The 26627-nt window shown below is 40.9% G+C and overlaps 1 long non-coding RNA gene across 3 annotated transcripts in view; it reads left to right on the top strand.

Moving 5' to 3' along the window:
• The window catches only part of LOC110362457 (uncharacterized), a 132505-nt gene that overhangs the window by 28454 nt on the left and 77424 nt on the right, over positions 1 to 26627 (top strand). For 2 of the 3 annotated variants that reach the window (XR_010470798.1, XR_010470800.1), the window contains one exon: positions 25811 to 26059. The exons of the other annotated variant lie outside the window; for it this stretch is intronic. This is a non-coding gene — a long non-coding RNA (uncharacterized LOC110362457). The remainder of the gene's footprint in view (positions 1 to 25810; positions 26060 to 26627) is intronic. 3 annotated transcript variants of the gene reach the window in all.

Raw genomic sequence — 26627 nt, 5'->3', positions numbered from 1 at the left:
TGAGGTCACTGAGGGATCAGGAGCAAAGCTGGGTGTGGAACATTAAAAATCCTTTCTTCACCTCTAAGCCTTGTAATTATTTCATTTTTGAATTATATTACAGATCCAGGTTTGTATTCAGCCTTGGATAGAAGCCAGAGTACGTACTTGAGTTTGGTCTAGTGACACAATTTTAGGAAAAATCTTTCTTTTTTAATTTGCAGTAAAATGATGAAGACAAAATTTCCAGTGGGTCTGACCTGCAGTTTTCATTGAAACTTGAGATTCTTCTCCTATTGCAACCCTAGGAGCCCACGGTTTAAGGCAGCTAGTGGTCAACCTCTCTCCCACCTCTCCACTCCCTGAAGACAGTGATGTAGCAGTACATTTTCTGTCAAAATGATGCACAGGGGAACAAAACTATTGTTATGAGGTTCTACAGAGATCCCATGGCAAAGAAATAGTGAATGAAGGTCTGGACTAACGCTGTGGTCCTGGATCAGCCCTTTTCCCTCCTATAACACTAGACTTGTCTCTGAAGAGTGTGAAGATTTCTGTCCCTGCTCCATTTGTACTAGGCTGGGGCTGAGACCCAGCAGCACAAAACCTCAAACACCTCAGATTTGGTCTTTTCTCTGCCCTCCTTGCAAGCACCATGGAAGGACACCCCGTAGTTGTCTTTGGAGTGCTCTCAATGGAACCTGGAGCATGGAGGACAATCAGGGCAGCAGTGTGACGAGACAAGTCTGAAGCAAGGCTTGCAGTGCTATACTTCTGCAGTGTCCTGGGGATATTGTTCCGGTGGGGCTGCATTCCCTGAGGACCTGTCTCAGCCCCCTGAAGCAGCCCTAATTGGAGAGTACACCTGTGGTTCAAAGTCACCTTAATCTTCCTTCTTGGGCTGCAGGTCCTGTGCTGTGGCCTTTGGAGAACTTCCCCTGGGGAAGGCCTTTTTTTTAGTCACTGATTTTAGTGAGGCTTAGTTCAGTCCGTCTGTGATCTCTTTTATACCGTATTGATTGTTGCTTCACCTCAGCAAATGATTAAGAGGCAAGGGACAGTGCAGTAGCCATGAACTGCCCCAAGCAAAAGTAATTTTTCTCTCCTTTCTTTTTGCAATAATTGTGAATTTCTTACTAAACCTGGGAATAAATCTGTCTAAATCCATTCTGTCTCATTGTCATCTGTAGCAATATGCTCCCTTTGTGTTGTTCCCTTCAGCTCAGGGGATATTGTTTACTGGGGATTTTTAATAGAGAAAGAATAAATAAATAAATGTACATGATATGGGGGAAACCCATCAAACTTACAAATCTGCAAGGTCTTTTATGGGAGGGTCACAAGTCTGCATTTCTGTAACTGGTACTCTTCTACTCCTTAGCATTTACTTACTAAAAATACATATGCAAAAACTTTATCCATCGCATGTTCACTTTTGGTTTTGTGACTTTGCCACTATGATAATTTTTCCTTTAATTCTCCATAGATTGTTGTGGTCTGTGGTCTGATCCCCGCAAGTTCAACTCATGCATTACTCTGCTGGTTTGATTTAAGTTACTTCTCAATTATACATTAATAAATAAGGGAAGAATTAAACCTTGGAAGTTTATTTTCAGTTTATTAATTTCTGCTCAAGAAGTTTCACCTACAGGGTTTTACAGCATGCTGTTGTCTGTTTAGTTTAATGTTGGTGGGATTAATCTTGTTAATGATTGCTTTGACTTCTTTTCTGAAGTGTAAGCTTTATTGTACTGCTTTTAAAGTTGTTATCAACTTGCAGGTTGAAATTCCCAATTTCAGCTACAAAGGTGACCAGAACTTGGTGTGAAGGTTTTAAGAAACCTATTAAAAAAATTATTAACCTAAGCATGGTTGCAGTGTGTAGACACTGAGATGATTTTCACTGCCCTCTCAGCATTCAGCCTCCCAGCTCAATCTCCTTACGCTGCCTCTGTAGTTGATAGAAAACCACCTTCAGGGAACAATTCAAAGCTTTGGAGTCAGGTTTTTGCTCTGCAGTGCCTTCTGAGGAACCACTCCCTTCTGTCCAATAAAAAGGGAAGTCTACAGAAGGTTTCCCCAGCTGAGAGGCATGATTTTTAAAATTTTTTTTCTTTTTGAACCATGAAGTCAGTTCCTGGAGAGGTGAACTCATGATCACCTGTGTGATTGATAGGATGAGAGGAAATGGCCTCAAGTTGCACCAGGGGAGGTTTAGGTTGGATGTTAGGAAAAATGTCATCACGGAAAGGGTTGTCAGGCACTGGAACAGGCTGCCCAGGGAAGTGGTTGAGTCATCATCCCTGGAGGTGTTTAAAAGACACGTACATGAGGTGCTTAGGGACATGGTTTAGTGCCAGAGTTAGGTTAGCTGTTGGACTCAATGATCTTGAAGGTCTCTTCCAACCAAAATGATTCTCAGATTCTCTGTTTCTCTTCTGTGATGGAATACCCAGCTCTGAGGAAGGATGCTCTTGAGCAAGGAGGGAATCCACCCACACCTCAGTGGCCATGGAGCTGCACCTGCAGTCTGCGCTTTGGCAGGAAAATGGAACTGTAGAATCTGTTCTAGCACAAAAGTAGCCCCGGGATAAAACTGAGACTCCTGCTCCACTTTCTCTAGACTATTGGTTACTCTATACTTTTCTCATTTTCCCCTCTGATTTAATCTCCTGAAGATAAGCAATCACTGTCTTTATCAAATCTGTATTTTGTTATCCTCCTTTGATCCCTACAGTTCCAGAATTCCCTTTTGAAGTGCTGTAAGAAACGCTGCGTACTCTGTTCCAGGAACAGCTATACAATTTGTTTACTATGCATTGGATGTCTTGCACTACTCTTTATGCTGATCCATGTGCTTGCAATATCTAGTCCACCCTTTTTTTTTCTGTATCTCTTTTCTTTTTTTTTTTTCTTTTCTGTAGCTGCCTATTGAACTGAAGTCTTCACTGGGCTGTCTTGAAAAAAAGGGATCTTTATTTCATTGAAACTAATAATTTTGAAACCTTTGAAGTGTATGACTAGTTGAGATATTTTTCATGCAATGTGCCTTATGTTGTATGTAGGTCCATTGTTCTCTAGTACCAATATTGCTCCCAGTGTTTAAATAACATAGTGATGTAGCAACTTTCAGAAGGGTTAAGGGTTGCTGTCGGAACCCAATGCTACCCCATATGGTAAATCAGACTTGTTTTACTGACACAGGATGATGGCTACATATCTATGCTTTTTGGGCAATTCTTTAAAATGTTTTTTGCAACTTCCATGATAGATTACTGTGTGCCAGCTGTCAGAGTAGAGTGTGGAGCTGGAAATTTCTCATTTCATTAGAGAAGCAATGTATGTCACTGGACTGCTGATTCATAAAATGATCAACTGTTTGTATTTTAAATAATGCAATGACACAATAGGTACTGAGAAAAATGTGAGTTGAATTGTTGAGAACATCTGAAAGATTATAATAATTTTATGGTTAGGATTTAAATGTCACTGGAAAAGTTCAGATTCTGACCTGTCTTGGAGTGTCCTGCTTTAAACTGTCCTTGAATGGCAAGTAGTTTATAGGAAGAATAAATGTGTTTAAAATGAAAGAACATGAATTTGAAAAGGTTCCAAAGAAAGTGTGACTTTTGCTAGCTAAAAAACATACTCAGCACTCAAAACACAAAATGTCAATTGTAATGATCACAGCTATCTTCCTCATTGCAATAAAAATGGTGGTTGCAGTTATTATGGGTCAAGTTTATGAGAGGAAGCCTGTAAATGAAAGCACCATCCTTATTAGACCGACTGACATATCTGGGAAATTGTATCCCTAAGAAACTTCCAGGCACAAAACCTCTTCCTCAGATCTCTTCTGTATTGAGTGGAGGTTATTCCAAGATTGTTCTCAGATGCAAAACATACTAAGTGCCAGGTAGTTTCTTCTGGCAGTAAATGGGTTCAGGAAACATGGAACGGGATTTTGTGTCCCAGACTGCATTGCATTTTGGTTCCCCAGTTTAACTCTCCACACAAAACTGGCTTAGTTAAAGATTAAAGACAAACGTATGTCTTGGAGTATACCTTGGAGCAGCTAAAGTGACAAAAACTTTTCAAAACAACTAAATCAGGATTACTGTACACCTTTTTTTGTTGAGATACTGTTTTGTCCCACCTTTCTGAATGTGGTAAACAGCCCCAAATCATTACTGCATGTTAGTATTTTACAGTATTATTATAATATAAAAAATAAAGGAGGTCAAGTTCTCCCCTGAGTCTTGTAACTTAGAAGTTGATAAAAATGGTTTGCTTCCAATGATTTTACGTGGACAGTTTACATGCTGCTGCTGTATCTGTTTTGTATTTCTTTTTTCTAGCTTTCCAGTCACTGAGAACTGATGTGGTGCCTAAAAACATCAGCCCAACTTTCTCAATGCCAGGCTAGGAGTTAATTTGTACTGGCAAGATAGTAAAAAACCTCTCTCTGCTTTGCGTAGCCAACTAGCACCATTGAACATGAGGCTGATATAAAAAAAGCAACAGGTAATTTAAATTTTTGGGTTGTAGGAATTATCAAAGGCCAGCTTCCAGAAAAGCTGACATTAACAGGGCCTTTTCCATGGATTCTGCTTCGTTGGAGAGCTGCTGCTTAACTTGCATTACTGCCAGAAGGCTGCATCCAAATCCATGTGGATGGGGGAAGGGGAAGACTGGTCAAGGGTTGCTCCTTCTTCCTTGAATCACATAGGTAAAGAGCATGATGTAAAACGCTGGGTGCCCAAACTGCCCCATGTGGGAGGTTTCCTCTCATTCATCTGCACATGCTGTTGTACCAGCCTTTCTGCTCATGCACAGGTTCTGCTACTGCTACAAGACGCTGTGTGCATCTGGTTAAAACCAGACACTGTCCTTCTCCCTTTTGGTGTTATGAAGTGGCAAATGCAAACCGAGATTTCCTGTCCTTATAACTGATCCTGAAGGGGCTCATTCAATGAAGTGAAAAAGCTTGGTATCTCCATACCTCTGAATCTTTCCCTAATTTTTGGCCTCAATGCTTTTATCTTTTCAGCAATTGCTCTGCTTACTTCCTAACTCCTTTCTCCCCGAGGCTCAGTGAGGCACAAAGGGAGGAAAGTGCAGCAAGACAATGCTGCTCTGGAAGTGAATTACATCTCTTCCATTTTGTTCTGCTATGTGCAATTTGATCTTTCTGATCAGTGATATATCCTCAGGGACTTACAGTACTGTGCTCCATGGCTCACAGTGGGAGAGGTTGCAGGCTTCAGGAGCCATGGCATACAGCACAGCCAAGGTCCCTCTGCTTCTGTGCTTACAGGCACAGGAGATGAAGACATCTGCTTTGACTGGCCAAAGAGAAAAATGGTTGCATTCATGGGCATTGAGATTATTCCAGCTGGTTGAATTTGGAGTCAGCACAAAAAGACATTATAATTTTAATTTTATTTTTGCCTTTCATTTGACATTTACTATACGAGCAGCAGGCTGTGGTTAATCATTCCAATTTAAGGAATGACTTTGGGGAAGCCACATCTGAGAATCATTCACAAGATAAAGAACAGGACAGAGAAAATGCTATTTATCTGGTGTGTGAGGAAAATCTAATTAAAGAGTTTGCTCAATTAAAGTAAACAAATGCCTCTATAAAAATGTCTTTTGTTGGTATTTGGTAGTGCTTGTCAAGTCATTCTTACAGGGCTAATTGGGAATCCAAAGCAGCTTCTCTCTGTTACATTATGAGCTGTTATTGGTCGGTCCAGGAGTCAGGAGAAGAAGGAGACTGGCTCTATTGTTGGTTTAGCTGTTGCCTTGCTGGGAACGCTGATTTTACCTTGTTGTATTTATCCCTCTGTCTATCTTGTGCTTTCAGACAGACCCCTCATAAGGGCAAGGACTTGGTTCCTGTTGCAGTGCCTGGCACAAGAAATGGTTTGATTGATGACAGGCGTCTTAGGCTCTTCAGCCAGACAAAATCATGCATGATGCCGACTTCAACTTGACCCTGAGAGAGGTACAAGGTTTCAGAGGAAAGCTTAAGAGAAAGCTGCTAGCACAGAAAAATCATGAGGAGTGAAATGTGTGCAGAAAGATGTTCAGCAATGGCAGGGTCAGTAACAGGAATGGTGTGTTTGATGGGGAAAGGTGGCTGCTCCTCACTGTTCGACAGGGAACTTGCAGGTACCAGCCAGCTCTGCTGGGTCAGAGGAAAAGTGGGTTAACACTCCCCTAGGGCTTTCTCCTGGCTAACATTTCCACTGTACATACCAGCCAGTATCACACTTCTAAGGAGGCAATATTGGTTATTACAGCCTTTGTGGGAAAGCTGCACACCCGGCAAAATGAAGCAAAACCCCACAGTCAGGGAATTTGTTTTATTCCAGATTTGCTGCTAGTTCTCAGTGGCCATGCAAAGAAATCTGAATAAGCAGTCCTCCTCTGACATATCGTTTGGAGAGCAAGGTAAAGGGCTTAGGAAAAAGCTAACTATTATGTGAACAATTGCCCTGGCTCTGCAGCACCAAAAATACCATTTAAATAGAGTAACAGAGTTGATTTTGTGCAGATTGGAACTCTGTTGTTGTTGCACACAGCTAAAAAGCAGTCTAGGACTTAAAATGTGTGAAACTGTTAATAAACAAACAGCCCAGCTAAGGAGTGTGATGCAGCACCACGTTGTGAGCATGTGGAGAGGTCCAAGACTAGAGCTAATGGAGTAGACTACTCTTCTCTTGTTGCCTTTCCTATAGCTGCTGAGATTAAGAAACACTTCAAAGAGGAAAACTAAAAGCACAGAGTGCCTTTTTTGCAGTACCAGGTGACAATTCTACCTCCTACAGGCATTTTTAGCAAAAATTTTTAGTGTCCTGTGCTGGTTTTTCTCACAAGGAGCAGGGACCACAAGGTGGATGTTGTATTGTAAAATACACATTTTCTTTTGTCTGCAACTTCATTACCATCTGCTGGGCTCTGTGACTCCATCCCTGAGAGTGAAAGCAAGCTGAGTATTGGAGGCTGTGAGGTATTTATGGTCCCATGGCCTGCTATCTGTACAGGTACTTATCTCTAGCAGTCGGTTTAATGAAAGATACAACCTGAACTTACAGCCCATGGCTCCCAAGTATTTACCTGACCCTTGTCACTGATGCCCAGGCACCAAACCACCAGAACTTCAGTCTTTATAAAGCCTAAGTGAGTTAGGAAAAGGTGTTTTTCTGTGTTGAAACAAAGGTGTCACATTCTCGTTGCTACATCACAACTCCTGCTGGGAGTTCTCCTCCTAGTGAGGAGAAATTACAACACCCGAAGTGGGTGCACTGCCCTACTACTCCCCACCATGGCTCCAGCTGCCTAAGCTGTGTGATGTGACTGCTTCCTTCCATCTGTCATTATGGCAGTCTCCGGTACACAACAGGTGGCCTGAACTGCTGGAGTGTCATAGGATTCATAATACCCAGTTTTAGGCTCTTCTGGTTGTTGATGTGAATGTGGCCCTAAATAACTGGCCAAGGTCATACAGGAAATCAGTCTTATTTTCCAGCTTCCCAGTCGGATTTCCTAAATATTGCATCACTTATGTTTTTCATTGCTGCTGAAATATTAGTTATGGGATGTCAGAAGGGGAGACTTGTGTTTACTGCTTCTTTTTCCTTTTTCACCTTGTTCTTCTTTGTCTTTTCTTTTTCAGTGCTCAACTAACTGTCTAACCAAACTGCAAACAAGTGATTTCTATTCACAGGAGAAAAGCCAGGTCTGAAATTTTAGTATAGAGAGGATTATTTTCTTAAGACTACAGATCATCAAAGGCAAATAACAAAAAAAGCAGAATAATCTATGTTCATGTCTAAGTGTATTCTACCAAAAGACAATGTTTACTTGGCATTTTGAGGTAAAAGCTGAAAATATTGAAAACCTACTGTTTATCACTGGACAAATAGAAAAGCTTGAAAGGTTAAGAACAATCAATTAGCAATACTCAGACAGTCTCAAGGTACCCAAACTCTGCTTCATCATTTCATACACCTCCTTGTTTATGCAGCTCTACAGAGAGGAAATTGTTGGCTTGGCACTCACTGATTTAAAAATCCTTTTTTGTCAAGCTGAGGTTTGCTGTAGACAGAACCTGAAGTACAAAATCTTAATGACTGTAAATCTGATGTAAATGCTAAAAACCCTTTTACTGTGTGCTTGAGTAGCCCTAGTTACATTTGGAAAAAGAAAGGCTCTTATCTTGTAATTTTTAATTTCAGCCCACAAGTCATAACCCAGTAAAGCTCCTGTGTCAATCCTAAAGGTCCAGCTTAAGCAGAGGACCGAGATACTGCATTGCTTGATACTACATCTGTTGAAATACCAGTTTAGTTTGGCTTTATAATGGAAGCAATATTTATTATGAGCCTTTTCTCTTTTTCTAGAAAGATCATACCCACGTACAGGTAGATCAAGAATTGTTGTATTTCTGGTCAAGCTGCCTGTAGGTGAATTTTAGGAAGAGGACAACATTCTCAATGTCATTTTGGGTAAACAGTCTCTATAATTGCTTGGATAGTTTTGGTTCATCCACTTTGTGACAAGTAACAGCCTCTACCTATTTCTTTCCTGGCACCTGCCTTGCTGAATGTCCAAGGGAATCCATGCTCCTGTAATGACCAGCTACTCAACACTTCACCCCTATCTTCCTTGGGTGCTCTTTACCCTCACTGTTCAGTGAGGCCCTCGGAGCTTTTTACTGTGCATTAAGGGCATGCTGGCCTAGTTGTGTTCACATTGAAGTCAATCCTTACCCAAACAGAGCCACCTGAGCTGCCTTTCCTCTCTGTTGTACCCGTGACACTACAGCAGGGACACCCATGTCGTACTTCCCAGACCAGCAGCTGGTTCCTTCTCTAGGAAACAAGCCTGGTCTCTGTTTCCACAGCTGACTCTGAGGACAGGTGGGAGGCTGGATGCAGGTGGGAAGAGGTCAAGCACAGCAGAGCTGACATTGGTGTGAACTGATTCCTCATGTTTCTCAACTCATGTGGATGCAGCAGAGAACATTCCATGAGGAGAAGGGAACATGCCTTGTCTCAGTCTCAGTCTCAGTCTCTGGACTTGCAGGCTTGTTCAATGGCATCTAAGGGTTGACATGACAAAGTTTCACTGCAGAAAGGTTAGGAGGTTTGAACATGGCTATGGCCTTATAGTCACAGCTTGCTGACAGTGTGTTGGAAACAGTTGTGCATTCAGCTGGTGACTAAAGATCGAACATTAAAGCCCAACAGATGCAGTCAAGCTCAGATAAGGCAGAAAGTTTATTCCACTTGTATGAAGCTCCAGGGATGTTTTGCAATAATCTGGATACAAATTACTCTTAAGCTGCACAGACACCTCGGTAGAAATGCAAGCCTCAAAATCTGTGGCTGGGTTGTAGCTGGAGGGCTGGCTGGGGCTCAGCAGAGACAGGTTCAATGTCCTGGCCTGCTGCAGAAACACCTTGGGTGTGTGGTACAAGCCCAGATCCTCATAAAGATTAAGATGCTTGACTCTCACTGTGCTGGTAGTTGGGAGCCCAGCATTTAAGAGCGTTTGAGCTCTTGGGCCTCATATCTGTCTGCCTGAGCATGCCAGTAGTTGTGTTTTGGGGAAGCAATTGTTGTATTTTGGGGAAGAAATTGTTGTGTTTTGCCTCCTTACTGTGAAGGAATGAGAAATGTGAAGACTAAAACTAGCCTGGGTGAACTGCCCTCACGGTGTTGTGTACCAGAGATAAGATTGAACAAATTAAAACATTCTGCAACGGGAGGCATAAACTAGTGGGCTAAGATTTATATGGGCTTATGCAAAGCATTTGACGTGGTCCAGTATGACATCCACTAGGTGCGTAAGGAATTGGCTGGAGGGTCACATGCAAAGAGTTGTGGTCAATGGCTCCATGTCCAAGCAGAGACTCGAGATGAGTGGCATTCCCCAGGGGGTGGTACTGAGACTGGTGATGTTCAACATCTTTGTCAGCAACATGGGCAGTGGGATTGAGTGCACCCTCAACAAGTTTGCTGACAACACCAAGCTGTGTTGTGTGGTTGACACGCTGCAGGGAAGGGTTGCCATCCAGAAGGACCTCGGTGGTCTTCAGAGGTGGGCCCACGTGAACCTCATGAATTTCAACAAGACCATGTGCAAGGTCCTGCACATGGGTCAGGGAAATCTCAAGCACAAATACAGTTTGGATGGAGAATGGACTGAGAGAAGCCCTGAGGAGAAGGACTTGGGGCTGTTTGTTGATGAGAAGCTCAACATGACTTGGTAATGTATGCTTACAGCCCAGAAAGCCAACCATATCCTGGACTACACCAAAAGAAACATGACCAGCAGGTCGAGGAAGGTGATTCTCACCCTCTATTCCACTCCAGTGAGACTCCATCTGGAGTACTGCATTCATTTCTGGGGTCCCCAATGTAAGAAGCACATGGACCTGTTGGAGCAAGTCCAGAGGAGGGTCATGAAGATGATCAGGGGGTTGGAACACCTCTCCTGTGAGGATGGGCTAAGGGAGCTGGGATTATTCAGCCTGGAGAAGAGAAGGCTCCTGGGAGACCTTGTTGCAGCCTTCCAGTACCTAAAGGTGACCTTACAGGAAAGATAAGGAGGGGGTCTTGATCCAGGAGTGTAGTGATAGGACAAGAGGCAACAGTTTTAAACTGAAAGAGGGTAGATTTAGAGTAGATATTAGGAGGAAATTATTTACACTGAGGATAGCGAGGCACTGGAACAAGCAGCATAGAGAAGCTGTTGATGCTCCATCCCTGGCAGTGTTCACTTGAGCAACCTGGCCTAATGGAAGGTGTCCCTGCTCATGGCGGGGGGTGGAACTTGCTGACCTTTAAGGTCCCTTCCAACTTAAACCATTCTATGGTTCTATGATTCTATGCAAATGAATGTCATTGTCATGATGCACCAAAATGAAATTGCCTTGATTTCTTGTTTTCTTATTTTTCTATACCTAGTTTATTCTTTAACCAGACTTGATGTTAATGCTCTTACACAGGCAAGGTATTTTGCATGCATAAAGACTCACCTGTCTTGTAAGCAGTCATGCTGTTCTTTTTGCTCCCATCCTAAACAAATACATTCAGATCATCAATGTGGATTCTCAAAGCTCTTTACTCGTGTAAACCCATCATGTAAGCTAATAAGAGTTTTATCTGAGAGAAAGGAGGTGGAAAATGCCTGTGTTAATTTTACGGTAGCGGTGGTGTTGTTAGAGGGAAGTGCTTAGCCTTGGTTTGATGCTGTGCACCGCTGAGTCAAAAAAGAGAGCATGGGGGCTCCTGACAGGCAAAATAACCCTGAAATATTAAATATTATGGGTTTTTTTCAATGCAACTGATATTCTTCAGGATTTGCTAGGCTATCCCCTCTGTTTCTGTATAGTATTGAGCACACCGGGGCTTTGGCTGGTGACTCTCGGCAGTACCAGGCTACAAATAATAGCCAGGGTAGAGTGACGAAGCATGTTAACTAGCTGAGTTTTAAGTCTATGTCAGGGCTTTTCAATCCTTTCATGCTAACTCAATTAAGCTAAGAGGTTGGAAAAGAAATCATCCTGTTTGCCCATCAAAGCAAAGGTCTGAATGAATTTCAGATCCAGCCGACTGCTGTAGCATTGAAACTCATTTAAATGCCCTAGGAAAAATGTCTGCTTTATTTTAGAGCATGTTTGATTCCAAGTGATGCATTCAGCCCCAAAGAGCCATTTCTGAAGATGCAAAACTGCGGGTATTAAACAATTTGGCAGGTATCAGATCATTGTGTGAGCTAATAATTAAAGTAAAAACCATATGCAGATTATGAAAAAGCACTGCTGCAGTAGCAGTTTTTTTTGGCAGGCTGTCAGGGATCATTCAGCATGTTTTTTGTGTATTTATTATGTCCTAACACCCTCTTTGAACTTACACAGTGCAGAGGGTCTTGCTTAAGATCACTGCATGTTATTGTAAAAGACAGGGAGTGGAGATCAATTTGTGTGCCACTTCATACTGGTGAGGGGGGCCAGCTGGCCAGGGTCGACGTTTTTTAAGTGTTTTTTGATCTACAGCCTGCTTTCTTTGGTCCATAAATATGGTTATGTATCAAACCATGTCAAGGCAGTTTCTCTGACTCTCTCTCTTTTTTTTTTTCCCCCCCCCCAGACCTTCCCTTTTTAGACAATGAATTAATTTATGTTACCTCTGAGCATCCTGAACTGGTGGGGAGCAAGTTGGGAAGCACAGATTTTTGTGAAGTGGGCATATGGTGCTTTTCCCTTATCGTTAAACATAGATGGTACAAGAAGCACATGTTAATAATAAAGATGTTAAGTGGGTACCAACGGACTGCCTGATTGCTAAGAACAGATCTTGCAGTCATAAAACAGTTTAGAGCCTGAAGCGCTTGGGCCAGAGTGCTAATTATTACACATTTTAGGTCTATTGTCTTGGCTCTGGGAAATGTATTATTTTTAGTGATATTCATTACATGTTGGATTTAAAAATAGACTGAATTACAGCCGGTCGTTGTTCTGCTGGGATGAATTATAGTTTGTTGAGGCAACTGCTTATTTTGCCTTGTCCCATGGCATTATGTGAAGCCAGACAATAAAAAAAGGAAATATGAGTGGCATTAACCTTTTGAAGTAGAAAGAAAAGGAGCCTTAATGAAATAGAGCAAATCAGGCAATTATATTGCAGCTCTTAGTTATCATATAAAAAAGGAAACTGTGTCTTATATCATTTAACCCTTTACTTCCTGCTGTGGCGTTGAGATACATGCAATAGAAACAGAGATGTCTTTATGCTAAATAACTGATTGGTACTAATTAAAAGGCCTAGAAGGAGATGCCTTATTTAGAGATACACAAAGGAGCGGAGTTAAGCTGATGCTGGGTGTTTAATTTTTGCGGCTCCTCCTGTCTGATGATGCAGGTCTGAGTTACAAAAGCTGTCTTTTCTACAAATTTCCATCTTCCTGCCCCATTTTTCCTTCTCTTCCTAAAGAAAGGTATTTTTTTTTTTAAGGGGGGTGGTACTGTTCTGAGTCCACGGTCACTTGATTTTGACTTTTTCAGTCTGGTTGGGTGGTATTTTAAAGACACATGTGTTTTTCAAGAATACAAGCTCCCAAATAGGCCCCACAGGCATTAAATAAAAAACCAAAACCCTCCCACTTCTTTTGCTGAGGGCATGATCAGATGAACTGCTCTGAAAAGTGCTGAGCCAAATGAAGCTATCTCCCTGCTGGGTCTTCCCACCCTGCTCTTTGTGAAGGTTGTCTCCACTTTGATTTTGCAGGTTTAACCATTTGTTTGATTACTTCTCACCCATTTCGGTAAAGAATCGGAGTTAAAAAGAAAAACTACCATCCTTTGACTTATTTTTTTGAGTGAGGTTATTATTTTTAAAGATTTTTTCTCTTGATTGGGATAATTTTACAGATCTAGGTTACTGAATGGGCTTGCAAAGTCCCAGGAATTACTGCTTGCCCACATCAAAGATGATCTTGGTGGATGGGAATACCTATAGACCAGGGGCTCCTCATTTTCTTTTAATTTTTTTTTGTTTTAAAGGACCTCCCTTAAACTATTTTGGAATGTGAGAATTAGAAGGCTGTAACTCAGAGTTTCTTATCTGTTTATGACTTAGTAAAAAGCATCCCTTTGTGTTTGAGAGGAATCAAATTCATACCCACCAAGTGAACTGCAAGTCAACACAGTTTCAGTGAAGCAAAAATCATTATCTTCCATCTGTCTTGATCCTCCCATACTCAGGCTAGATGTAATTTCTATTGAACAGGGTGGATCCAGGTTGGCTTACTGCCACTGTGGTCTGGCTTGTGAGGCAAAACCATTTTCTAGGATGTAGTCCTGATAGCATGGCTGTCCTTGCCAGTGTCACAGCCCAGGACTGAACACTACAACAAGGCTCTACATGCCAAAACACCTCCTTTTGCAAAAATGTCTCTTAATCATAGTGGTTCATATGGTTGGTGTCAATAAACAATAAATGCCCTTCTTGTGGAGAGGATGGCACGTGGTACAGTGGTGAAGGAACGTACTCTTATGAAGGTGCTGAGAGAAAGGAGACAGGGTTTACACATCCAGCCTCTGGTCTGATAAATCTCCCATGTAAACTACATTGAACGCAGCTTCTTTGGTTAAGGAATAGAAGTCCAGGCCTCAACCCAGCATGAATTTGAGCTTTCAGGGGATTGCTCAAACTGATAATCAGTGAGTCGATGTTCAATGAAGAAGAGTGCCTTGATTTAAGTTGTTAATGTGCCTTTTATTTTTAAGGAGTGAACTTGTCTCAATAGTCAGCTCTCCTGTTTGACCTTGGGTCTCAATTTCATGCCAGAAAAACAAGATAGTGATTATTTCCTTTGCCTGTTTTGTAAACTGTTTGAGGCAAGACCTGACTCTCCTGTTAACACAGCGCTTGGCAGGAGAGGTTGCTGATCCACACTGGGGCCTTTCGGCATTGCTGTGGTTCAGCTGGATATATGTAATTATGTACTTTTAGAGGTGGATACATGAATTAGGCTCCCTAAATCCCTGTTTAGATATCTTGGACAGATAAACGTTTTTTGGTTTCCCGAGCAGGTGCGTGCTCATCTACAATTCTTACCACAAGAGCCCTCTTGACTCATCTGAGGTGAGTGGAGAAACAGATAGTTTCGTCTTCAGAGACTCTGCCTACATCACACTCTTCCCATCAGAGATTAGGCATTCAGTCAAGACATGTGTCCATGTGTAGTTGCATGTTTCATGCATGCTCTTTCTTGATTTGTTCCCATGCAAAGATTTTCCCTGAACGATTAAAATGCAAGTATAGTATGCAAATTTTGACAGAATCAAATGGCAAACTTAGCTGCGGAAGGAGCATAAAACGTGTCACCTTTGTCATTTCTCTCCTCCTCTCCACACTGTTTTTGTTTCAACAGGCTATAATTTTCCCATACAATGAGGTTCTCAAACCCTTGTTAAAACACCAGTGGCACTCTAGTTTCAGGCAGTTTCACAGGACTGGTTCTCCTCTTACATAAATGTTTCCTCTTCGGAGCACAATCCAGCAGGCAAGGGTTTGCATCTGAGTGTGGCCCGTTGTAAGGCTGGAGGGATTATTTAGGAGTAGGTGGTACTTTGTACCTGGCTGCCACTGGGGACAGGGTGCTGTCTGGTCCCAGACACTTCAACACGAGTGACAGAATTTGAGAGATGACGTACTCTTCCTGATTTAACTTTGATAGTTTACTTTAAATTAACACTTGTTAAATGGTTTAATTATATAATTTTTGCTGTACTGGAAGAGTTGCTGTATGTACCAGCATGCACACACATATGGAGAAATGCCCATCTGGTTTCAAGCAGACAGTTCAGAGAGCAGAAAGGGAAATGGATGCACTTGCTTTATACACTCACAACTTCTGTGGAAGGGTTGAGATTTGAAGGCATGCATGTCTTTAGCTCTTAATTCAAGTGTCTTATCTTCTCCCTCCCTGCCCAGACTGTGTGTCACAGCAACTTTTGGGGCTCTTGTGAACTGCAGTGGTGTTTGCTGTAATTCCTGAGGAGCTTTGCCACCTTGTGAAGGGATAGCTACAGCCTGGGTTAGTTGTCCCAGTACAAAATTTCTTCAAAGCCTTCCTCCATCTCAGCCTCTTCCTTTCCTTTTCAATAATCTGTTTGGACATTCCAAAGAAAGGGATAAAAATAAAATAAGCTTGGGAAGTAACTGCATAACTAATAACAGTAATTTGCTGCTACTATGTCATTTGCTCTGCTCGTGTGACTTGCACTTGCCCCTGCATCTGTGTTGTCTATTTAGACAGCAAGCTCTTGGGGGTTGCTTGCCCTCCATATTTGTACAATACCAAAGTCCATCTCTGCTTTTGACTGGTTTTTGATTACTTCCTTCACAAACATGGACAGAGTATGAGGTTTGCTGCTCCTAGAGAGGTGACCCACGAACCCGGTTGGTAGTGAATCTCCTGCACCTGTCCTGTAAGAAAAAGACAGTACCTTTCAGAGACCTCATTTCAGTGTTGCTTTATGATTGGCAGATTTACCATGAAGGATGAGACCATACCCTGTTTTATTACGTCTCCTTGTCCTGCTTCTAAATGAAGAGCTCTTCAGTAAAACATTAGAAGAGTGAAAAGACTTAAACCCGTATAAAACTTGAACAACTTTGCATCAGTGTTCTCTTGACTAGTTCTCACTCTCACTTCACCAGGGACCAGACAGGCCCATGTGTTGATTAACTCTTAGTTCTAAAATAGTTACCTTCTGATCCTGTGTTCTAGAGACACAATGGGAACATATTTCAGGTTGTTTCCTTGACTGTTATTAGGGGGCTGCCTGCAACTAGGCCTGTATCTCTGCATAAATGTTTCTGGCTCTTTAGTGACCCTAGGAGACAACAAGAGTACTGGGAGGCTCTTTGTATTTTGCGGACAGACCTCACCAGATATTGCTCAATAGAGAGGCAAATCTGATTCTTCCTTCCCTGATAGGAATCATCAATATGTGCTTTTGTGACACATCTTGGTCATCAGGCCTGTAGATTCCTCCGTGATAGGTAAGCAGTGAAAATCATTTGTGATCTAGGTACACAAATACTATAAATCTTTATTTTCATAGCAAACTGAGATACCACCTGGATCTGCAGCACCCAGGCAAGCAAAACGCCTGTGGAGAAAACATAGGTTTATCTGACTTGTGTATGTTTGAATGTTTTCAGAGGCTGAATACTATGGAACAGCTTTCATCCTTGTATATCCCTTTGGTAGTACTGTTGGTTTTTATTAATTGGGATTTTTTTTTTGGCCAAAGATTTTCTGAGGGGAGTTTGCTTCACAGTGTTGGGATGTTGAAACCTGAGATGAGATGGCTGAATATAAAAGGGATCTTTCTGCAGTTTAGGCATCTTTCGGGGGTGTCTGAAAAATATCACTCTGAAATAGCTTAGATGATTTCTTTTGTAGAGCACTTCAGGAACAAGGTGGAATTTTAAAACCTGAACCTGTTTTTGTCACCGATTATCTGCTTGAGGATCATAGAACATTTCTTTTGTCAAACCTTATACCTGAGGCTTATAAAAGTGAATATAATTGCTTGTTCCTGATGCTACATCAGTCTCAAAGCTACCTCAGTATTTGGCAAAAGAACACTTGGATCTTCAGTTGTTAGAGCAGGATGAATCAAGATGAGACACTATTATCTTTAACATCAAAAGGAGGCAGCCAACTCCTGAAGCCTCTGTGAGGATGGAAGCTTTCTGCCTGTTTTCTGAAAACAAGAAAGAAAGAAACTTAACCTTTTTTGTTATACACAAAAGGACATAGACAACTATTTCAGCATCTACTATACACAGAAACATGAAACACTGCACTAATTATACAAGTCAGGGGCTGGTTGAAGGACAGTTAATTGTTTTTCAGAATATCTCAATCAACACAGGCAGCAAGACACATGTCCAAGGATTTGAAGAGTCAGCAGTAATAGATGTCTGTGAATTCTCTGTTGCAAAGTAAACCTTTATTTTCACTACAGCATGTTTTATAGTGCAATAAAAAAGAAGGAAGTCAATAGCTATATCTAATATAACTGTAGCTGAAAAGATACTTTACCGATTCAATATTGCTTGAAGGGCAGTGTAATATAGGTATTTGACCTTAACCAAGGGCTCACATGCAGGTATTGGGATCAAGATGAACTGTTGATGAAAGAAACTGGGCCAAATCGGGCCCAGATGTTTAAATTACTTAGATTTAACTTTTTTTTTTTTTTTTTAAATGTGTTGTCTACTAATTATTTCTTGCCTTTAATCCTGTTTAGGCCCACAAACTCCTAAATATTTAATACAAATATATTTTTATTTTTGCACCAGAAAATTAGTTGCTTTTTGGTGAAATTCAGCCTTATGTGGTCTTGGTCTTCAAGTTTTGTTCTTATTGTCCTAGTTAGTTAAACTGTTGACTTGATTTTCTGTTTTTGTTTATAATAAAAATATCTTATAATCTTTCATATAGATTATTGGAGAGAGCAATAAAAACAACAATAAATGGCAAGAAATGGCTGTACATGACATTGTGATAAACCCCTTTCTTCTGTATTTTGCAGCATGTATGTTCTACTAACAAGCTGAAATTGCTATTAGGATTATTGGGAACACTCATGGTGCATAAACACATGCATTTTGCAGAACTAATACCTGATTCATGAGGTCTTCTAGCATCACTTTCAAGTTCATCAGTGCCTTTACTGTGCCAAATCAGAATTTCATTTCTGCCAATATAGGTATGTTTTGGGGAAGAAATAATATTGTTATCCAGGGTTTACAGGTGTAATCACATAGGCTTTCGGGTGTAACTGCATCCTCTCTTTAAGTAGTCCTTATAATATTTCCAAACAAGTGTAAGCTTGCTCTGACTGTACTGTTACCAAACTGGAAACCCTGCAGCTCTTGTCACCGTGATTCTGAAACTGAGCTAAGTTGTCTGAGTGTCTGCAGATACTGACTCTACACTGAATTAATACAAGCTGAATTAATACAGGCAGACTAAGCTTATATGTGTCTGTAAAAAGCTGTGGAGTTATCCCTTAAATGTTTTCCTGAAGGCTCCTAATGTAGACATCAACCAGAAACATTTTAAAGCTGCCCATGATAGTCCCATTGACTTCAGAAATAATGAAGTTATGCCAGTGTTAAAACTGAGACTAAATGGTTTCTCCGTGTTCAAGAGTGAACCAATTCCAGATGTGTGAATGCAGACTTGGACTTTGTGTTCTTACTCTGAGCTCACCTTAAAGGCAGCTGATGACTGGATTTTAAAAACGCACCCAAGATCTTAGGCAGTGCTTAAACTAACAATTTCAGGATGTGTATAAAAACTCAGCTAAACAGAAAACTCAGTCTGACTCTGACCTGTGCAAACTACTCATTGACTGCAAAGAAGTAGAAAGTAATGACATCCCAGCAAAAATTTCTTATTGTTTGCTACAAAGTACAGTTTGTTTAGAGTCTAAGGGTTTTGCTTTGTTTTGTTTTTCTGGCTATGCCTTCCATGCAGTTTTTCGTATTAATATATGTTGTCCTGATGAGAGCTTCTCACTTTCTTTATGAGTCAAAAATTTTTTAAAGAGAAGTGTTTTGGAAAAGAAGTATTTTAAAATTTGGAAAACTGATTTAACTTTTTAAAATGATTCTGAGGTTAAAACATTGTTTTGGAGAGTCCAGCTGTTGCCACTGATTCAGAACAAGGACTATGAAGATGATACATTTGTTTCAGTGACTTCTGTGACTTTCTGATTTAGAACTTTGGTTTTAGGGTCAACAACAAATTTCGCAAAACTTCAAGAAAAGATACTTGTTGGTTCTGGCACTCTTTTAGCCCATGGCTCCTTGTCTGCTCCTATTTCCTTCCAGAAATCTGCAGAAACAGTGATAAAGAAGAAGATTTTCCTGAGGAACTTTCTGCTACATGGACAAGCTTGCTTTTGGGAAGAAGTAGCAGACATGTCTCATTTTCCACAGAGAGTGATTATTTGGGAGGAAAGTAAGTAAAATTAGGAGATAACTAGTCAAAGTACAAGTATTCTGGAAAATGGTGTTGGCTGGACTTCCAGAGAACAGACTCCCAGATTCTCTTCATTTCACAGAATCAGAATGTCAGGGATTGGAAGGGACCTTGAAAGCTCATCCAGTCCAATCTCCCTGCCGGAGCAGGAACACCCAGATGAGGTTACACAGGAAGGTGTCCAGGCGGGTTTGAATGTCTCCAGAGAAGGAGACTCCATAACCTCCCTGGGCAGCCTGTTCCAGTGTCTGTCACCCTCACTGAGAAGAAGTTTCTTCTCAAATTTAAGTGGAACCTCTCGTGTTCCAGTTTGTACCCATTACCCCATTTGAGATAAACTGTGGTATTTCACTCCTTCTGGGCAACAAACTCAGGTTTTCTGTGGATGCATGTGAATATTGTTGTATATATCAGTGCCTTTCTCTTAATCTGACCTCGACCCTGAGTGTGGACTCAGTGCTAGAAAGTGTTGTGGACCTTACTGTGGTGAAATGAAGACTGGGAAGGAACATAGTTCCATGAATCAGAAACTGCAGTAGTACAAGAGCTGGATTTTCAAAGAGTGTGGATTAAAGTGAGGGCAATGAAGGCGGAGCGTTGCTTTTTTTCAAGAGGCTGCAATATGAGGGTGGATTTTGAGTAGCTTTTTTTTAATTCAGAAGAGACTCATCACCTCCTCTAGAAAAGCAGAATGTTCTTGGCCTTGGACCAGCTTGGACTGAAGATCAAAAATCCTTCCTCAGCTCTCCTGTGCCTGCGTGTGTGACTGTGGTATCCTTGCCTCTCGATAGTGTCTCCTCAGGCTCTGTCTCTATGGGTTTGTATCCTGAAATACTGGTTCCATGCTGGTTTTCCTCAGAAAGGTGTAAAGCCAGAAATACAACTGGCAATTACATCATAAGCTTGTGTGTTTGAAAGTAATAAAGTACAACAGAATCTATTATTTATCCAGTAGGCCAAATTATTCCTTGTCATAATAATTTGGTAATTGCATTTAGTGTGATGGTTCCTTATAGAAAGGGCTACTAATTAGCCCTAAATGCTGGAGGGCTATCACAAAGTAGAACAGGGCATTAGCAGCAATTATTTCAGTAGAGGGCTAAATCAGCCACACTGTAGTAATACCCTATAATGATGCAGAAAGAAGTAAGGTGCATGCAAACTCTGTGATGTTGTATCATTTACAAGTCCAAGGCAAGAGAAAGACGTGGTTGTCACCCTTACGTCACCTTTTGGGTTGCTCTTATCACTTTGTTCCTCATTCGCTAAAGTCACTAATCTCATGTTTACTCTTTGGAGGTTGTAGATGGAACATCTCTGTGAAGTGCAGTCTAATTGACAGGCAGGCTTCAAACTCACGGAGGTCTCAGTCATGGAAAAGGCTTCAGGGGGAGACACTTCTGCCCAGGGGAAGCCACAGATTTGCCATAGGTCTCTCTCTGTTAGCAGCAGCATCTACCTCCATATATCCAGGTGGAGGATCAAACACTCTGCTGTCTGGAAGAGCTCTCAATGGGAACAACTTCTAGAGGGAGAACAATATGTGTTAATTTTACGTACCTCAATTTGAGGCTCCTACAATTTCATGGTAATTTTGGATATAAATGTCTCAGTGTTCTTGTTCATATGAGTTAGCTTTAACATTAAAAACTTCTTTATTTCAGTGGCTTGTGTTGGGAGTTGCTGAAATAATTGAAGATTCAGCTCCTACTTTAATCTACTCTTTTCAATTTATCATCTTCTGAAACATTCCCATGGCAGAGGATATTCAGAGGTATTTGTGTGACTTAGAAACTGAATTCATGGAGGGAATTTTAATCTCCCTGGTAATTTCACACAGCACAGAAAGATATAAAAAATAAAAACACTTCTGGAATTTTCAGAGAACAGAAAGAAATACAAAACAGCAGAGCATCACACAAAAATATTTGCAATGGCATGTGGTCAAAATATCTGATGACTAAATTTCAAACTGACTAGGAAAATGCTCTTCTGGGCATAATTATTTTCTGTATGTGACAACACCAATCCTCCTCTAGTCCTGTGTGAAGATGAACAGTCCTGTAGGAGGCTGTCACTTGGGAAAGGTACAGAAATAAGCAGTTTATTCTGAGTACAAGCAAGCAAGGATCATACATTGCAGAAAGGCAGTACATAAGCAAGGTGTTTTCACAAGCCTGTGAAGTGTGTGACCTGTGTCATGTCCCAGTACTCTCAAAATTAAAATGAAATGTTACCAAAAGATCCTGCCTTGAGCCACAGGCTAAATTTCTGTGGACCTTGGGAGACATAAGCCAGCTTGCTGTTATTGCTTCTTTCTTTATACAGGAAAAAACACAAGGAACAGAGTTAGGGTTTGCCTTTGACATCTTGCATCTCAGTGGCATACAGATAAAACCATATGGGAAGTAAGAGAATTTCCAAAGACTGATTATTTTGTAAATGTGAATATCCTTGACAGGTATGCGCAAAAAGATTTTTCCCCCAGGTAACTATGTGTAATAATTGATTCTTTTCTTACTTATCAGATAAGTAAGTGTGTGTGAAATCAAGGCTAGTTGAAGTTCTGAAGGAAAATACACATTTAATGAATATTAGGAGACTATTTCTGTAAAATTACATCAGGCCTAACCACACTGGATAAGTACCTGTGGTCTACTTTTTATAAATATAACATAGGAATTGTTTCCAGAAAGACTGGTATGTGGTCAGTGTTTACAATGCTGAGGTGAGCGTGAAGTGAATGGTGCTGGAGACATCTGGAGAGGTTGCATATGTGAAAGTTTAACTTTGGATGGCTTCTATGACTATACCTCAAAGACTGAGCAGGTTCTTAATGGGAATGACTTTTAATAAGCATGGAAGTGAAGAGCACAATTTCCCATAAGTCTGGACTAGATACTACGTCATACAATGAAAAACAAAGAATGTAGGCAATTTCTGCAGCATGGGGACTCTCTCCTGGGAAAGTGTAGGTCTTGAAAGTCTTATGAGTCATATCAGATCATCAGTCGAACATGAGCTACAAACACTTCAGCTGAAATGCTAATACAGACTTGCAAATATGAATATCAAGGTCTCAGCATGAATCTGGGAGCATCTATTACCTCTGTAGTTGCATGGTGCAGCATCCACAGCAACTCTGTGTCCAGCTCTCTATTTCAGGAATGACTGAGAATTTAGCAAATGTTCAGAGAAGAGAACTTTGGAGGGCCACAAAGCATGCCTTATCGTGAAAGATTCAAGGAGAGCAGTCTGATTAGCTTATTGGGGGCCTAAAGGGTGATTTTGCTGGTCTATGAGTTCCTGCTTGGAGAGCAGAAAAAGGATTATGGAGGGTTCTTCAGTTTTGGCAGACGAAGTTATAGCAGATTCAACGACTGGCGGTTGAAGCAAGGTATAATTGGAATAGCAATATGTCAGTTGTAAACAAAGTAATAATAAGTGACTCCTTGATGTAGCAGTTCAAAATTTCAGGTCAATATTGGGAGATGTTCTGAAAGATTTGTGCTCTAGGAAGTGGTCTTGGACTGTCTTTGATATGGAAACCTCTGAGGATTTCCCAAGGGGAATGATACACTTTTGTACAGTGTCTTTAAACCCCTTTTCTAATGTCAGATTTTGTGGACATAATTCTGTGGACATAATTCTCCAAGGTCCATGGGCCACAGAAAGGAAAACTACCTTTCAGTCCTAGATTATGGGCTTGGAGCAGGAATTTGTCAAGTCCTGTGGTCTGTGGTACACAAATGGTCAAGGAAAGTGATTGCCATGTGTTTCCTCCAGCTTTATAATCTAGGAATCTCAGCCCAAAATGTAGCTACATCTGAGGTACATTGATGCATTAGCCCTTCCTCAGCTATCCCTCCCCATGCTGTGAAACACTTACGTACAGAAGATGACTAATGGGTTTAACCGTATTGCTTACAAGTTTTACAGCACTGGCGCCTGAAGCCAAATCCCTTCTGCTACTACTCTGGTTCAGTGGTTTTCATTGTCTCTGTTTTATCTGTTGTGCTCTCACATGAAAATGAGGCAGAAAGGTGCCAAGACAGGCTTTTTGTTCATTTAACATATCCTGGATACTAAGAGATGAGTGGGCAATGGGTTGCGATACTAAGCAATCTGCTCTGCACAGGCACTTGTTCTCAGCCCCATGCCATCCCCTCCTGGAAAAAACGTGAAGAAAATTGGGCAGCCAGCCCAGAGGAAAATAACTTTTTTTTTTTTTTCTTTTTTTTTTCTTTTTTCTTTATACTGTGTCATTTTCTAGCAGGATCAGTTTCCTTGTAGGGATACATAAATATTTGCCTACTTGACTTGGTACAGGATAGAGGGCAGTTTTAGGACATGACTGGGCATTTAGGGAATTCAATGATGCTTAAATAAAAACCAAAACCAAAAGCAAATACAACTATGCTCTGCAGTTTAAACTCTTACTTATCACTGTCCTTATATGGTTGTTCTCATTTGACTTTATTCCCTGGATATTAGGAAATGCCTTGCTGATAGTTCTACTATTTTTTGTGTTCACAGAAGTTGATGTAATCAGATATAATTTTTAAGGTTTAAAATATTTAAAGTAAGTAACTAATTATTTCCTTTCATTTGGATTTGCCAGGTTCCACATCAAGCTCCTAAGCTGTGACTCCCCAGTCAGTTAAACTCATTTTGATGGATTGGATTGACACAGATACCCATTTGCCTCCATTTTTATTCCAGCTTCCTTTTAGCAAACAATTATGGCACAGTAATACCTTCCCGCTGGGCAGACAAATTCTTTCTGTCCTCCTTTAACACAGCCATGCATTTTTCCCAATGATGAATGTGGTAGAACCAAATCATATGAATCTGTGATCTGTTCCAGCTGCTGTTGAAGAGAAATGATTAAAACAACAGCCACAAAGTAGAAAGAAAACTCCCTGCTTTTCTCATGCATGCCAGCAAACACTCTATCATTGAGTGTAAGCAGCAAAATGCATTTTGAGACTCAAGAACCAAACGTGCATATAAGCAATAAGAGGCTAAATGAATAATAGAACAGAATGGCATGACACCATATCACAGTCCTCAACTAGTACAGAGCACAGTTCAACCTCAAAAGCTACTGAGTAAGACGAAAATGTCTCTTTAACAGTATTAGGGGACAATTTATTATGTGTATCCTTCGAGTGCGGCACAATGTCACTGCAGGCCCATTGCATTTGCATTATTTCCAGACAACGGCAGCAGCAGAAAAGGACACTGATTTATTTCAGAGCAGGCACAGGTGATTTTTATGTCTGTTGGGACTCAGCCAGATATGGCTTAACCCATTCAAGTCTATTCTGCTTATATGAGGAGGTGTCTATTTGTAACATCCTTATCTTCCAGATCAGTTTTTATTTAAGTTACACAAGGAAAAGACAGAGGATTTTCAAGTCTTTTGCTCTTCTAAGACAGTTACTAAAGCTTTGTTCAATTCAGAGTGAACTAGTGATAAGCAATAGCCTAATCTGTTTAAAAAAATTCTGGTGATCATTTTCACTAGGCAGCTTTTAACAAAGTGTGTGATTTCCACACCCTGCAGTAGCCAAAACTGAATGATCTCCTGATAATATTATTCTCTATTGCATGTAAGCTAGTTTTCCAGGATCAAAAGAAAACATACAAGAAAAAAAATGTCACCGTCTGGCTATCATGATCCAGTCAAAGCATGCAAGCTTTGTCTCTGCTCAGTTGGAGAGCCCCAAGGACTGCCTGCATGCCAATTTTCCAGCATTACAGAAGAGGGAAATTTGGTGTCTTGCTGAAAGTGTGATCCTACAGAGAGATGCAGGACGGGGGTCAGGACCAAGTGCCATCACTAATAGCGATTAAAGAGAAAGCAGAGGTGTTAATCCAAAGCAATTATGACTGGCTTCTGATAGTCCATCAATTTTATTACTCCTGTATATCAGTTAAGTACCAGTATTTTTTTTCTCTTCTGAACAGCTGGCTGCTGTTGGGTGGACATGTGGCTGTAATTCTGCTGATGGCTGAAAGAGATGCAGAAAACCAAAGTCTGAATTCATGTCCTGTGTGATGTGACTCTTGCCAAAGTGATGTATGCTGTGTTCAGTAGTACAGCTGAGAAAAGATGCTTTTTTAGGGAATGACCCATAGGGTTTGTTTAATTCCAAATAGTACTTAAAATTGAGTATTTTGAAATTTTCTTTAAGGTCCATTAAGACACTTTCTCTTTTACTTTCTTTGGAAATAGGATGAATCTGATTGAAAGCATCAGAACAGGACAAAGAAAAATTACCTACGTGCTACAAATTCTTAAAAAAGGACTGGAGATGTATTGTTCCAGAGCACTGAGAAAGGACAGATCAATATTTTTGGAATAGATGATTTGCTAGACTACTAAAATAAGGGTCTGGCAAATTAGCCCAGTTTTGCAAAGAGTTTTGATTTTCACTGTACTTGAAGCATCTACTGGACGCTTATTGAAGGAAGAAGGAGCTGGGTGAGTGCACAAGTACGTGAGCACAGTTCAGGGAGTGCAACACATGTGAATGTAGGCTTTGGGTTTGGGTTTTTTTCCAATGTTACTCAGTGTGTTTTGATGCCTGTGATGAGTCAGAGCTACTTGTAGGAGTGGAGGACATGCCCTTGTTCAGTACCTCTAGCAAAAGCAGTCATGGGCGGTAGAGACAGAAACAAATCACCTCTAGTGCCTGTGGACTTGCCAGAGACTGATTCTTGCACTCTTAGCATCTTCGGCATGAATTGCTGCCTTTATCTTCTTACAGAATGGCAAATAGGACTCAATGGCTATTGCACATTACAGAACCGATGTATTGTAAGCCTGTGGCATTTTTCTGTGGTCCATTCCTCCCCTCAGCCACATCATTTGTTCCTTTTTAAAGAATTTTGAAAGCTTTTAATAACATACACCACTTGCATGGCAGGGGGTGGTATTACAGGTCCATGATTTTGATAGCACTGAATAGACTCAAGGGGAGTCTGGATGTTGATGGGTCAGTCACCGTGTTAACTACCGGGATGACTTGATTCCTGCCTTAAGAGGCTTA

This window comes from Columba livia, chromosome 2, assembly GCF_036013475.1.
Source record: "Columba livia isolate bColLiv1 breed racing homer chromosome 2, bColLiv1.pat.W.v2, whole genome shotgun sequence".
NCBI lineage: Eukaryota > Metazoa > Chordata > Aves > Columbiformes > Columbidae > Columba > Columba livia.
This window is presented reverse-complemented; position numbering and strand designations above follow the sequence as displayed.